We start from the raw sequence: 16,791 nt of genomic DNA on the forward strand, positions 1-16,791 counted from the left end.
AAAGGATAAGAAGGCAAAAGTTCAACAGGGCCTTCACCTGCCTTGTTACACCTCTCCCACATGAGACCATGGAAACCCTGATGTCAGAATGTCAGAGTGCCAAAATGACTCTTGCATACCCTAGCTCTGGTACTTGGGCAAATTATGTATGCCTTGTGCCTCAGTTTCCTCATCTGCAAAGTGGTGATAATATATAATACTTACAGGGTCACCACAAGTATCAAGTGAGTTAATATGTGTTAAGTGTTTACAACAGTACTATGTAGACATTAGCTAACCTTACTATATCTATGATTACTTTATATTTCTGTTAATGGCCCTGTGAGACAGGGGTGGGGTACAAGCATGAGTGGTGGGACTAAAGGTTTCAAAGTGGCAGAACCAGACATAGCCTCATTTTTTCAAGAGATTGACTTTTAATTCCTTCCATGTTAACAATTCGTTAACTTTCAAAATCCTCCTTTGCTATTTATATATCTACTTTTCTAAGAAGAAAATGCAGATTTAAGTCTTACATTAGGAGGAAATCAATTTCAGGCAAAATTTTCCCTGTTGGCAGTTTTCTTTCATCCTGTGCAGAACTCGAGTAGGAAAACAGTAACATTAATTGATCTATTAACGGTCTTTGAAACAATGAAAAAAATCTACTATAATTAAAATTTAATAAGCTTTAAATAAATCTGTGATATTTCTACACCATAGGAATTAAAACTATTGCAAGCATAAAGATAGGTAGGAATATTCTTAGAGCAGACCAAAGCATAATTTCTTATGGCATAAATCTGAGCTATTTTAGCCCCTTAAGCTGCAGCGTAAGTTCTTAATGATCCACACTGTGTTTAGGTGAACTTAACTTGCCTCTTCTTGCCATAATAGGTCAGAACATAAATATCTTCTTCAGGTTGCTGATATTTTATTATCCTAAGCTTAAAAATTTAGATATTTCACTCTGTCAAGATAAAACATATATGTTCTGTCAAAAGTTGAATTTTTCCTTTGTTGCATATTTTACTTAACTCAGTAGTCAATACGAAATAATTTTATAAAGTGAGCCAATTTCTTTAGGTACCTGTGGAAATATTTGGCAGTTAAGTTCTTCTGGCATGCATACTAGGCAGTTCAAAGACAGATAGTCCTTGGGATGTGTTTTCTAAGGCTGAGAAAACTGGCTTGATTTGAAAGAAAAAAAAAATCCAGGTCAGATCATCCTTTCAAAGTTTCGTGCTATAAAACTCTAAGGGGTCTTCATCAAGGATTATTCATCCTTGGGTGAATCTGATGATGCTTCTTGATAAAAATCTTGTTTTTAGGTGTTTATAAAATTCTTCCTGGGGAATCTAAATATTCCAGGTAATGTTAATACAGATTTTTCAGAAAAGGTTCAGTGGATTTATAGGTAACTCCCCCAGGCAAGTATTTGGGGTAATGGACACAGATTAAGGTTTCTAACTCTTAAAATGCATTCTCTAAACTGTTTGGCCACCAAACATTCACCTTAAAAAAGCAACAGGAGGCACTAAAAACATATTGCCTCTCGGCTTAAAGAATGACTTTGGCTTTGAATCATCAAAACTCTAGTCATATGTGAAAGAGAAAGTCAAGGTCCTTGATATCTATCCCCTCCTGCATATGTGCTAAATTCTGTCCTTATACCTGATTATATATCTGAAAAGCCACATGCTTGAAATTAATTATCTCCGTCCTCAGCATGATTATCATTCTTGATTTTGTAATTATTTTCTCAAATTTTAGAGGAATTTTCTAAGATTAAGGTATTTGAAAATTATTCTTACATTTTGGGAAAACTCATCAATGACACTTTCGGGTGCTGAATGGCCTCAATATAAAGTCCCAAGTGACAATTTTTTGCAGAACTTAGCATAAAGAAAACAGACTTTACTTCAAAAATTGCTGTACATTTTTTGTTCACTTATTTGTCAAAGCAATATTGATGGACTACTATGGGGGCCAGAGTCTGTGCTGGATGCTAGATACTCAGTAAAGCTCTCAGAAAGTTCATGGTCGAGTTGGGGAGATAGACAGGAAGGCGATGCTGTGAAGAGCTGTGAGAACATTGGAGGAGGGATGGTAGACCTTTTCCTTGGGAGACTCAGGAAGGTCTACATGGGAAGAGGTGACATTTGACATGGTGCTTAATCATAAATAAAATTTGTAGGTAGAAGAACCGGAGAATATCTTAGACTCGAGTAGAAATTATAACTTTTGCAAAGGGATAGATGTGAAAGGTAAAGGTATAGTCAGAAAAAGTACATGTGGATAGAGGGAGAAATTCCATACATCTAGTAAGGAAGGCTGGCAGGAGTTGAGATTGAAAAGGCACTCTCAGGGTAGGTCATAAAGGATGTGGATGCTAAGCCAAGGAGTTTAATTTCACTCTTGGACACTCCATAATGGACTTCAAGCAGGGGAAGGACATGATCTAATTTATGAGATAACTTGTTTGTGAATTTCTTATAGAATAGGCTATTGTGGTGCCTTGAAGTTTCCTATATTTCCAGCACTTAGCTCAAGTGATGAGACAAATAGCATGTGCTTAATTATTATCTGTTGAGGTGAATACTCAGTCATGAGGCTGCTGCAAGATGAAAGTAAGGTAAGGATGAAGAGCAATGTTCAATTTGGGGTATATTTTACTACTGAGTTCTCTTTTGGATATTGACATGCCCATAAATATTTCCTCCTTTCCTGAAAGCTAGGAAATTGAAAGCTATATGATTATTATATGTGGTCCTCATAGTTGACATGTATGCTCCTTCCTTTTCATGGATTTTGTTTTGTTTCAATTCCATTTATTCTTTCATGACTTACAAGCCACTCAAGTAGGTTTTGAGGATATGTTGGGTGAAAATAAATCCACATTTATTAAAAAATTCACTAGGCAAACACTGCTTATGTACTTCAGGACTATTCAGCCCCAGGTGACAGTGAAGGCTCATGCTCAGTGATGCACCCTCTGGAAGAGACCTGCAGCCAGTTCCAACAAGTCGACACGTCATTCTTGTTTCCCGAAGACTACAATTATAAAACCTCTACATCCTCCTTATGATGTTCACTTGTCTTTTTAATTCTCACGTTTTCAGAAATATATAAACATTAAGTTTTCATGCATGAGTATAATTTCTAAACCTAGTTCAGAAAAAAAGGATGTACATATCACTTAAACTCTTTGGCTTTCTGGGATTCCCTGCTAACTTTATTTTAATAATTTATGAAGTGTTAAAGGCAATCTATGAATATTGGATTTCTATGAACTATTCTTTGAACTAGAACCACATAAAACTTTAATTATCAGCACTTGTTACTTGAACTTTCTTGTTAATACTATAAAAACAACTCACAAAAACTAACCTAAACCATTATTTGGCTTGGTGGAAGACACCTCAGTATTCAAGTTTGCCTTAGAATCATCACATTGCAGGAGGGCTATGAAATAAGCACTACCTCTGAAGCAGGAAATGTGGACCTCTCAAAATCACCAAAGCAACTCACTTCAGAGTATAACTTGGACAAAGTCACACAATTCCCTTAAATCCTACTGCCTCATAGTTAAGACAGAAAGGATAACCTCACAGAATTATTAAGAAAATTGAAACAATACATAAAGTACCTCAATAAAATATACTCAATTGAATGTGTATTAACATTTGAATAAGTGAAATATAGAAATTGTAGTTCTGGGACATTGCATTTAACACACTGCCAGTAAGTTTACTGTAAAATTAATATTTATTTTCATTATGAGAAACCATATGTTTTACCGCTGTTTGCCTATTATCCATCTCTCCCGAATTGAACTAAGGCTGACAGAAGTTAAAAATATTTCTCCTGTGATAAAGCAACTATTTCCTAAATGTGATAGTTTACTGATAAAACTGAATTATTACTGATCTTATGTCAAAGTGAAAAGCATGGCATAACTATGCTTCTGATGGGACAAATTCTGTTATTCACATTTGAAAACTCTTGTCATCATTAGGGTGATAATTTGATAATTTTTTTATTTTATTTTTTATTTTTTATTTTTTTTATTTTTTTTGAAGATTTTATTTATTTATTTGACAGAGAGAGAGCACAGGTAGGCAGAGCGGCAGGCAGAGGGAGGGGAAGAAGCAGACTCCCCACTGAGCAAGGAGCCCGATGCGGGGCTCAATCCCAGGACCCTGGGATCATGACCTGAGCCGAAGGCAGAAGCCCAACGACTGAGCCACCCAGGCGCCCCTTAATAATTTTTTTAAACACGATAGATATTCTTTAATTTTTTTAAAAAATTTTTTATTATGTTATGTTAATCACCATACATTACATCATTAGTTTTTGATATAGTGTTCCATGATTCATTGTTTGCATATAACACACAGTGCTCCATGCAGAACGTGCCCTCTTCAATACCCATCACCAGGCCAACCCATACTCTCACCCCCCTCCCCTCCAGAACCCTCAGTTTGTTTTTCAGAGTCCATAGTCTCTCATGGTTCGTCTCACCCTCTGATTTCCCCCTGTTCATTTTTTCCTTCCTGCTATCTTCTTCTTTTTTTTTTTTAACATATAATGTATTACTTGATTCAGAGGTACAGATCTCTGATTCAACAGTCTTGCACACTTTACAGCACTCACCATAGCACATACCCTCCCCAATGTCTATCACCCAGCCACCCCATCCCTCCCACCCCCCACCACTCCAGCAACCCTCAGTCTGTTTCCTGAGATTAAGAATTCCTCATATCAGTGAGATCATATGATACATGTCTTTCTCTGATTGACTTATTTCGCTCAGCATAATACCCTCCAGTTCCATTGGTGTCATTGCAAATGGCAAGATTTCATTCTTTTTGATGGCTGCATAATATTCCATTGTTTATATATACTACATCTTCTTTATCCATTCATCTGTCGATGGACATCTTAGCTCTTTCCACAGTTTGGCTATTGTGGACAATGCTGCTATAAACATCGGGGTGCATGTCCCCTTCGCATCCCTACAATTGTATCTTTGGGGTAAATACCCAGTAGTGCAATTGCTGGATCGTATGGCAGCTCTATTTTCAACTTTTTGAGAAACCTCCATACTGTTTTCCAGAGTGGTTGCACCACCTTGGATTCCCACCAACAGTGTGGGAGGGTTCCCCTTTCTCCGCATCCCCGCCAACATCTGTCATTTCCTGACTTGTTAATTTTAGCCATTCTGACTGGTGTGAGGTGATATCTCATTGAGGTTTTGATTTGGATTTCCCTGATGCCGAGTGATGTTGAGCACTTTTTCATGTGTCTGTTGGCCATTTGGATGTCTTCTTTGGAAAAATGTCTGTTCATGTCTTCTGTCCATTTCTTGATTGGATCATTTGTTCTTTGGGTATTGAGTTTGATAAGTTCTTTATAGATTTTGGGTACTAGCCCTTTATCTGATATGTCATTTGCAAATCTCTTCTTCCATTCTGTCGGTTGTCTTTTGGTTTTGTTGACTGTTTCTTTTGCTGTGCAAGAGCTTTTTATCTTGATGAAGTCCCAATAGTTCGTTTTTGCCCTTGCTTCCCTTCCCTTTGGCGATGTTTCTAGGAAGAATTGCTGCGGCTGAGGTTGAAGAGGTTGCTGCCTGTGTTCTCCTTTAGGATTTTGATGGATTCTTGTCTCACATTGAGGTCTTTCAACCATTTGGAGTCTATTTTTGTGTGTGGTGTAAGGAAATGGTCCAGTTTCATACTTCTGCATGTGCCTGTCCAATTTTCCCAACACCATTTGTTGAAGAGACTGTCTTTTTTCCATTGGACATTCTTTGCTCCTTGTTGAAGATTAGTTGACCATAGAACTGAGGGTCCATTTCTGGACTCTCTATTCTATTCCATTGATCCATGTGTCTGTTTTTGTGCCAGTACCATACTGTCTTGATGATGACAGCTTTGTAATAGAGCTTGCAGTCGGGAATTGTGATGCCACAATTTTTGCTCTTTTTTTTCTACATTCCTCTGGCTATTCAGGGTCTTTTCTGGTCCCATACAAATTTTAGGATTATTTGTTCCATTTCTTTGAAAAAAGTGGATGGTATTTTGATGGGGATTGCATTGAATGTGTAGATTGCTCTAGGTAGCATTGACATCTTCACAATATTTGTTCTTTCAGTCCATGAGCATGGAACGTTTTTCCATTTCTTTGTGTCTTCCTCAATTCCTTTCATGAGTATTTTATAGTTTTCTGAGTACAGATTCTTTGCCTCTTGGGTTAGATTTATTCCTAGGTATCTTATAGTTTTGGGTGCAATTGTAAATGGGATTGACTCCTTAATTTCTCTTTCTTCTGTCTTGCTGTTGGTGTATAGGAATGCCACTGATTTCTGTGCATTGATTTTATATCCTGCCACTTAACTGAATTCCTGTATGAGGTCTAGCAGTTTTGGGGTGGAGTCTTTTGGGTTTTCCACATAAAGTATCATATCATCTGCAAAGAGTGAGAGTTTGACTTCTTCTTGCCAATTTGGATGCCTTTTATTTCTTTTTGTTGCCTGATTGCTGTGCCTAGGACATCCAATACTATGTTGAATAGCAGTGGTGATAGTGGACATCCCTGCCGCATTCCTGACCTTAGGGGGAAAGCTCTCAGTTTTTCCCCATTGAGAATGATATTTGCTGTAGGTTTTTCATAGATGGCTTTTATGATATTGAGGTATATACCCTCTATCCCTATACTCCCAAGAGTTTTGATCAAGAAAGGATGCTGTACTTTGTCAAAAGCTTTTTCTGCATCTATTGAGAGGATCATATGATTCTTGTTCTTTCTTTTATTAATGTATTGTATCACATTGATTGATTTGCAGATGTTGAACCAACCTTGCAGCCCAGGGATAAATCCCACCCGGTCGTAGTGAATAATCCTTTTAATGTACTGTTGGATCCTACTGGCTAGTATTTTGGTGAGAATTTTTTCATCCGTGTTCATTAAGGATATTGGTCTGTAATTCTCCTTTTTGATGGGGTCTTTGTCTGGTTTGGGATCAAGGTAATGGTGGCCTCATAAAATGAGTTTGGAAGTTTTCCTTCCATTTCTATTTTTTGGAACAGTTTCAGAAGAATAGGTATTAAATCTTCTTGAAATGTTTGGTAGAATTCCCCTGGGAAGCCATCTGGCCCTGGGCTTTTGTTTGTTGGGAGATTTCTGATGCCTGCTTCAATTTCCTTAGTGGTTATAGGTCTGTTCAGGTTTTCTATTTCTTCCTGGTTCAGTTTTGGTAGTTGATACATCTCTAGGAATGCATCCATTTCTTCCAGGTTATCTAATTTGCTGGCATAGAGTTGCCCATAATATGTTCTTATAATTGTTTGTATTTCTTTGGTGTTGGTTTTGATCTCTCCTCTTTCATTCATGATTTTGTTGATTTGGGTCATTTCTCTTTTCTTTTTGGTAAGTCTGGCCAAGGGTTTATCGATCTTGTTAATTCTTTCAAAGAACCAGCTCCTAGTTTCGTTGATCTGTTCTACTGTTCTTTTAGTTTCTATTTCATTGATTTCTGCTCTGATCTTTATTATTTCTCTTCTCCTGCTGGGTGTAGGCTTTATTTGCTGTTCTCTTTCCAGCTCCTTTAGGTGTAGGGTTATGTTGTGTATTTGAGGACCTTTCTTGTTTCTTGAGAAAGGCTTGTATGGCTATATACTTTCCTCTTAGGACTGCCTTTGCTGTATCCCAAATATTTTGAACAGTTGTGTTTTCATTTTCATTGGTTTCCATGAATTTTTTTAATTCTTTAATTTCCTGGTTGACCCGTTCATTCTTTAGTAGGATGCTCTTTAGCCTCCACGTATTTGAGTTCTTTCCGACTTTCCTCTTGTGATTGAGTTCTAGTTTCATATATGCAGGGAATGATCCCAATGTTTTGGTACTGGTTGAGACCTCATTTGTGACCTAGGATGTGATCTATTCTGGAGAATTTTCCACGGGCACTAGAGAAGAATGTGTATTCTGTTGCTTTGGGATGGAACGTTCTGAATATGTCTGTGAAGTCCATTTGGTCCAGTGTGTCATTTAAAGTCTTTATTTCCTTGTTGATCTATTGTTTAGATGATCTGTCCATTTCAGGGGGGTGTTAAAGTCCCCCACTATTATTGTATTGTTGTCGATGTGTGTCTTTGCTTTTGTTATTAATTGGCTTATGTAATTGGCTGCTCCCATGTTAGGGGCATAGATATTTACAATTGTTAGATATTCTTGTTGGATAGACCCTTTAAGTAGGATATAGTGTCCTTCCTCATCTCTTATTACAGTCTTTGGTTTAAAATCTAATTTGTCTGATATAAGGATTGCCACCCCAGCTTTCTTTTGGTGTCCATTAGCCTGGTAAATGGTTTTCCACCCCTTCACTTTCAATCTGGGGGTGTCTTTGGGTCTAAAATGAGTCTCTTGCAAACAGCATATCAATGGGTCTTGTCTTTTTATCCAATCTGATAGCCTGTGTCTTTTGATTGGGGCATTTAGCCCATTTACATTCAGGGTAACTATTGAAAGATAGGAATTTAGTGCCATTGTATTGCCTATAAGGTGACTGTTACTGTATATTGTCTGTGTTCCTTTCTGGTCTATGTTGCTTTTAGGCTCTCTGCTTTGAGGACCCCTTTCAATATTTCTTGTAGGGCTGGTTTCGTGTTTGGAAATTCCTTTAGTTTTTGTTTGTACTGGAAGCTTTTTATCTGTCTTTCTATTTTCAGTGACAGCCTAGCTGGATATAGTATTCTTGGCTGCATATTTTTCTCATTTAGTGCTCTAAATATATCATGCCAGTCCTTTCTGGCCTGCCAGGTCTCTGTGGATAGGTCTGTTGCCAATCTAATGTTTCTACCATTGTAGGTTACATATCTCTTCTCCCGAGCTGCTTTCAGGATTTTCTCTTTGTCTCTGAGACTTGTAAGTTTTACTATTAGATATCGGGGTGTTGACCTATTTTTATTGATATTGAGAGGGGTTCTCTGTGCCTCCTGGATTTCGATGCCTGTTTCCTTCCCCAAATTAGGGAAGTTTTTTGCTATAATTTGCTCCATTATACCTTCTGCCCCTCTCTCTTTCTTCTTCTTCTGGGATCCCAATTATTCTAATGTTGTTTCGTCTTATGGTATTGCTTATCTCTCGAATTCTGCCCTTGTGATCCAGTAGTTGTTTATCTCTCTTTTTCTCAGCTCCTTTATTTTCCATCAGTTGGTCTTCTATATCGCTAATTCTCTCTTCTGCCTCATTTATCCTAGAAGTTAGAGCCCCCATTTTTTATTGCACCTCATTAATGGCCTTTTTGATTTCGACTTGGTTAGATTTTAGTTCTTTTATTTCTCCAGAAAGGGTTTCTCTAATAACTACCATGCTTTTTTAAAGCCCAGCTAGTATCTTTAAAATCATCATTATGAACTCTAGTTCTGACATTGTACTAATGTCCGTATTGAGTAGGTCCCTGGCAGTCGGTACTGCCTCTTGTTCTTTTTGTTGAGACGATTTTTTCTGTCTTGTCATTTTGTCCAGAGGAGAATAGATGAATGAGAGAACAAAATGCTAACAGGGTACCAACGTCCCCAGAAAATATACTGTAAACAAATCAGAAAAGACCTGAAACCGGGAGAAAAGAAAGGGAAGAAAGAAAAAAAAGAAAAAGAAAAAGATAAAAACAACAAAAATGGAACAAAACAAAAAAAGAGAATATGATCAGACATAATCAGGCTGGTGCATAGATCAGTGCCACACACTATATTTTGGGTGTATTTTGGTCTGTTTGAAGAAAGTGCCTCCCAAAATTTTAAAGGAAGAAAACTTATATATGTACAAAAATAATGGTTAATATGATGAAGGGATGGAATATGACTGTAACGATGAAAATTATAAAAGATTTTATAAAAGGAATTGATAAGATAATAGTTGCTTGAAAAAAGAAAGAAGAGGATTTAAAAAAAAAAAAAGGGAGAGAATGTGATCAGGCCTGAGACTAGAACAAACCCATACAGTAGAGATTTAGGGTATATTTTGATCTGTTAGAAGAAACTGTATCTCAGAATATATATATATGCCAAAAATAAGGGTAACCACTATGAAGGGATAGAATAGGACTCTAAAAATGAAAAATAAAAATTTTTTTTAAAAAAGGGATTGATAAGATGTTGGTTGAAAAGGGGAAAAACAAAAATTCCAAAAAAAAAAAAAAAAAAGACAGCTAAGAAAAAAAATTAACTTTGAAAGACTAAAGAATTATGGTAAAAAAGCCATGGACTCTATGTGTAGTATTCCCCTAGCGCTGGAGTTCTTCTGTTCTCATTGATGGGTAAACTTGGTCTTGGCTGGCTATTCTCGCTGATCTTCTGGGGGAAGGGCCTGTTGCCATGGTTCCCAAATGTGTTTGCTGGAGGCGGAATTGCCCCGCCCTTGCCTGGTCCGGTCTTAGTAATCTGCTCGGGTTTGCTCTTGGGAGCTTTTGTTCCTGCAAGCTTTCCATTGGGCTTTGGAGGAGGAGACTGAAAATGTCAGCCTCCCAATCTCCACCCCGGAAGAGCCGAGAACTTGGGTCCCCACTCCTCAGTGCGCCCCCAGAGAAAAGCAGTCAATCACTCCCGTCTCCCTGGTCTCCGGCCGCACTCTGTGCTCACCAGGCCTGTGACCGAGCATTTCTATCTCTGGCACCCGACCCTGTGTGGAGTCTCCAAACCCAGCAGATCCCTGTGGTTCGCTCCCACACCGCTCCTCCCCCGGGGGGAGGAAGGTGAGTCTCCCCGGATCTGCCGCTTGTTGGGTCCCTGCTGGAGGAGCAGTGGCCCGACTGTCCCGGGTGACAGTTTATGGCAACCCCGAGCTGAGATCCTGGTCCTCAGCTCAGTCTCTGCAGCCGGCTTCCCCACTCCAATACCTGGGAGCTCTGCCACACTCATGCACCCCCGGTCTTTCTGTGACCCCGAGGGTCCTGAGACCACACTATCCCACGAGGGTTCCACCCCCCGCTTAGCCACTGGAGCGACATCCCTCACCGGAGCCGACTTCTAAAAGTTCCGATCTTGTGCTCCACGGCTCTATCACTTGCCAGAAGCAGCTGACGGATGCCCCCTCCCCCACCGTCTATCCTCCTGAATATCACCTCAGATTCACTTCTCCACACATCCTACCTTCCAGAAAGTTGTCGTTTTTCTGTTCAGAGAGTTGTTGCTATTCTTTTCTTCGATCTCCTGTTGAGTTAGTAGGTGTCCAGAATGGTTTAATCCCTATCCAGCTGAATTCCTGGGACCAGACGAAATCCAGGTCTCCTACTCCTCCGCCATCTTGCTCTGCCCCCGATAATTTAATAATTTATAAATACTTCATAGCAGTCTGCTGGAGTTAATGTCAAAGGATCAGTTCAAAGTAAGTTAACTTCCTTAGTTTTTCTGATTTAAAACTGCTTTACCTAATAAATACTAGGAAATTTCTCTAGTTCATTGAGTAAAATAAGGAACGAATTATATAATTTATAGATTATAATTATCAGGGTAATCATAAATTATTTCTGGTTTTCAATTAAATTTCCAACTGATTCTATTTTCATAATGTAACTTTTTAAGATGTTTCAAATAAAGTGGATAATGTCATGATTATTTTAATAATTTTATTCCATTATTGAATTGGCCTAATTTAGGACAACTTAAGTGAGCATTTGCCCTCATTCCCACAGTATTTATGATGCTCATTCCCAAATTATTTATGAGGTATTTCTTCTCATTCCCAAAATATTTATGATGTATTTCTCCTCATTCCCAAACTATTTCTGAAGCTAAAATCTAACAGGTAAGGATATGTTTTTGGTGACAGAATCTTGTACATATTTAAAGTCCCATTGTCAAACATTAGCTGCCTAAAACCACATGATTTAGCAATACAGCCTTGAATACAATATATATCACCTCACCATTGATTTGAACGTGTACCCTTGGAAGGACTGAGCTTATGCTTTTTAATATCTTTTTTTTTTTAAAGATGTTATTTATTTATTTGAGAGAGAGAGAATGAGAAAGCGCACATGAGAGGGAGGAGGGTTAGAGGGAGAAACAGACTCACTGCCGAGCAGGGAGCCCGATGTGGGACTCGATCCAGGGACTCCAGGATCATGACCTGAGCCGAAGGCAGTTGCTTAACCAACTGAGCCACTCAGGCGCCCGAGTTTATGCTTTTTAAAATCATATTTGTCCCTGCTCTTCCCTGTTTATCTATCTGTTTTATATGAAGAAGTTAGTGTTGATTTTCCAGATTGGTGATGTGGAAGCTCTGAAACACCAAACCTACAATGATTTCAGTGTTTGATGAGTAATAATTTACTAGAAACCCATTTAATACTGCTAAAACCACATAGGAGAACAAGTGTATTGACTGCTTTTTGTCAGATCTCACAATAATTAGGCTTTCTAACACATTAGATGAATTAACTCAAAAAGTCTTAGTAACAACTGCATATTCGAAAGAGAAATTCCTATTTTCTTTCTATAAAAGTCCAGATAGCCCAAGAATCAATGCATCCACAATGTTACTTTATACATCATAATGTTCACTAGAAAATCCTGATATGAACTGGAAACAATTGTTCTGTTGCTTATATTCATGTCACTATAGGCAAGGGTAAAAACATGTGTTCTCAGATTTTCAAGGCCAAAATAATTCCTAATTATGACATGTTTTATAGTATAATGGACACATTAAATCTGAATAAATTAGATTTCTATATCACTTCATTGTAATTGAAATTTTAACAGTTTTTGAAATTATAAAGAAATAAAAAGATAATCTACTATCTACTTGCAGCTAGATATTAGGGGTCCAGTCACATATTCCTTTTACCCTTTGTCTTTTTAAACACTGGTAGAACCTCAAGAGACAAAAGGACATCCAAGTATTGGCTGTTATAGTACTAGGTTTCCTGACAAAGCTGGTGGGCTTTATTGGAGATCACAGTCACATCTCTGACTTCCTATTTAATTCATGATAACCAAGCTCACTGCATTCCATTTGCCTTCAAGTTAAAGGTCAAGGAGCTGGAAGATGGTGCCTGACCCCAAAATCCATCGAACTCCTATCGTTCAGCCTGCCTGGAAAGATGGCTTGCTCAGAAAGTCTTCCAGCCTGGAGATTGGGAGCACAAGGGCTATTATATATAAAGATTATAGAGTCCAGGTGGAGTTGAAAAAATAAGGGTACATGGCATGTGTAAGCATTGATCTGTATTATAGAGAAACAAAGACCAGTGAATGCTAGATTCATAACAACTTTACCTATCTATGTGGAGAGAAAAATAATAGTATGGACAATGGGGTGAAAGTTGTGGAAACAGTATTCCTATGCTCTCCACTAACTAGTAAGGAGAGGAGAAATATCCTGGACTGTAGGCTGAAATTGGAGTAGGAGTTAGAAGCAAAAGTTACCCCCACTCTAGTGTGCTTCCTGTCTCTATTACAACAGACATGCTAAAAATGCAAAAAATTTGGACATAGAGAATGAGACACTATTAACTTAAATTATGCAAATAGAGTTAGGAGCATAGTATTTCAATTTGTAGATTATTCCACAGTTTCTATCTTATAATTTTATTCTTGTATTTTTAAAGTTTTTGTTTATTCATTTGACAGAGAGAGAGAGAAAACAAGCAGGGGGAGGGGCAGGCGGAGAGGGAGAAACAGGCTCCTGGATGAGCAGACAGTCTGACGTGGAGCTAGATCCCAGGACCCTGGGATCATGACCGGAGCCGAAGGTGGACGCTTAACTGACTGAGCCACCCAGGTGCTCCTTATTCTTGTATTTTTAAATACAAATATTAATTATCTCCTTTCTTACAAACCTGGACATAGCATGGGAAGTATATTCAGTTTCAACAAAACCACCGCCCTCTTCTCTTATGACCCCTACCTCATTTCACATAGCAAGTTCAAGGCTGAGTACGTAGCTAGTTCATCAGTCATAAAGTTGATCCCATTAAGACTATGTTCTTTCACTTGAATATGAAAGATCTTAAGAATTTTGTAAATATCCTGTACTGCAAATAGTAGTACAAAAAGTTCAATGAAATTAAAGTTTTTAAGAAACAATCAAATGGTACTGGTAACCAAAGTGATCATTTATCTTACAAAAAATGAAAAAAATCATCCTATCCAAGAATTTTTATGATAGGAATAATTTAAATTACATTATTTTATATATTTATATATTATATATATTTATGATAAGGGAAATGTTTGCTTAGAAAATATCGAGAGAAGAAATTGAAGACTTCATAGCTCTATTGTGTGACCAGTATGAAGCAATAATTCCAACACTTTGAAATAATCTTCATAAAAAATTTTGCCTTATTATTCAAATTATCTATTCCCTAAAAATACACAACATAATATAGACAGGACCATATATCATATAAGGCAAGTTTCTAGTGAAGTTGAAGAGGGAAGGGAATGCATTTTGATTTCAATACAAAAACCATAGTAAGAGATTATCATCACATTTTTTTTTAATTTTCAAATTGAAACATACTGTTTCCTAGATATATAACAAAAATCAACTGGACGAAGTTTGGACTAAATGATTCTAAAACAGAGATACTCAAGTCAGGACAATATAAATACTTATGGAAGAATGAGTTCTAATTTTGATCCAAGCCCTAAGATGATATTACTGAGGATGAATGGTAACCACATGACTGGCATGACCTCTGTTTCTCCATGTATGCTTTTTCTTCAGGCTCGGACTCAAGTGGTTGCTGCATTTTTATAAAATTTAAGATCTTAGGGGCGCCTGGGTGGCTCAGTCATTAAGCGTCTGCCTTCGGCTCAGGTCATGATCCCAGGGTCCTGAGGTTGAGCCCTACATCGGGCTCCCTGCTCCGTAGGAAGCCTGCTTCTCCCTCTCCCACTCCCCCTGCTTGTGTTCCCTCTCTCACTGTGTCTCTCTCTCTCAAATAAATAAATAAAATTAAAAAAAAATTAAGATCTTAGACCAGTGGTTTTCAATCTTGTTGATTTCAGGACTCCCTTATGCTCTTAAAAATTATTGAGGACCCCAAAGAGCTTTTGTTTATGTGGATTACATTTCACTGCATTAAAGCTTAAGTGATCACTAATGTTAAGTATCGCTCTCCAACTGCTACCTTGGCTCTCTTCCAAGCCTCTGGTCTCATCAGTTTTAGCATGATTGAGCTTGATCTTCAGAGAAAAAGAATTAATTTCCTTATCCTTAATCCTTCAGATTAAACACTGTGACCTCAGCGGCTCTTCTCATGCTTTAGAACCTTTTTCTGGGTTATTCTCCAGGCAGATCTTTGCAACCTTCTCAAAATGGATCAATAAAATATCATTTCTTCTGACTCACTTACAGAACTCATATCTACCCTCCCCTGCTGGAAGAGGCTGGAAATTTTTGTTCAGGCAACTTGAAAAGAAAAAAAAAATGTTTTAAATCAGTTTTGTTTTTAAATTACAGAAATTTTAAATTACAGAAATTATCACTTTACAATTCAAGAGCTGTGGCAAGACCCTCATCTGATGCTTTTAAAATGGTTATGGTTATTCTTTCATCCTCAAATTTTATATTTAAAAATGTTTTCCATACTTGTATGAAGGTTGAAGGCACTGTATCCCCTGAAACATTCAAATTCTATTCTGGAAATAAATGATTCTTCATGACTTGCCTGCCTGACAATGTAGTTGATTGTTTCTTTTCTTTCTTTTTTTAAATTTAAATTCAATTAGCCAACATATATCTGATTGTTTCTTAATGTGCACTTAGTGGTTGCAGATTCATAGACCTCTCTCTTGGGCTACTAAATCAGACTTCTCTCTTCTCAGAATTCTCTCAGAATTTCTCTCTCTGAAATTCTGTGTTCTTTAGAGTGTGGCATATAGTTGTACTATAGTTCTTCCTTCCACTCATGGTTGCTAGGGAAAAAAAAACCTTCAGTGGCATCCAATGGATTTGATGTGATTAGGAAAACATAGAGACTGTGATCATGGCTGCATTAAAATAATAATCAATTCCAGTCCTACAGGGTGCACACTAATGAATATAATATGATGTGAAATAATTTCCCTGTGGTGAAAGGGTATTTTGCAATCATATAAATCAAAAAGGTCTGAGTCTTTCTCAGAAGCAACTCTCTATCATACAAAATAATCATAAACAGATAGATGGCTATTGTTCTGTTCTAGAATGGCAACAATTACATATATATGTGATACTTGTAAAAATGCAAAGAATAAAAAAGAACAGAAAAATAACATTAGAAACTTTTTTTAGTGTTACTTTTGGAACAACACGGGCAAGAAGTGAGCCCATTCATGAAAATCGGTGCATATAATTTCCTCCTCCCACACACATTTTGATGAAGGCATTATTGTTTCCAATGAATACTGGGAATCAATTTTTTTTCATTCATTTACTCTTTTGTTCTCCAAAATGCTATAATGCATATTCAAATCTACCCAGTAGGAAATTTAGCCTACCAGTAAATGACTGCATACAGGTAGTGATAATTTGAAGATTGCTTTGAAGAAAAATGAAAGACAAATAAGTTCAAATTGCTAAATCTAAAAAGCATAAAAAATAAAAAATAAAAAGCACAGAGGGGAGAATAACATACAATGATATAATATCTACATGAAATTTCATGGACAGGGTATTTTTCAATGAATATGTTCATGACTAATTTTCAGGCACCATATAACCTTTTCAAATCTTAATGAAAATGCACATTATCATGTATATCACATACATTGAAGAGACATCCATAAGATGAGTGAAAATCTTAGCAAAAATGTTGAT

The sequence above is a fragment of the Mirounga angustirostris genome, unplaced genomic scaffold (assembly GCF_029215605.1).
Source record: "Mirounga angustirostris isolate CCGP_5_RB_7025 unplaced genomic scaffold, mMirAng1.0.hap1 SCAF_8, whole genome shotgun sequence".
Taxonomy (NCBI): domain Eukaryota; kingdom Metazoa; phylum Chordata; class Mammalia; order Carnivora; family Phocidae; genus Mirounga; species Mirounga angustirostris.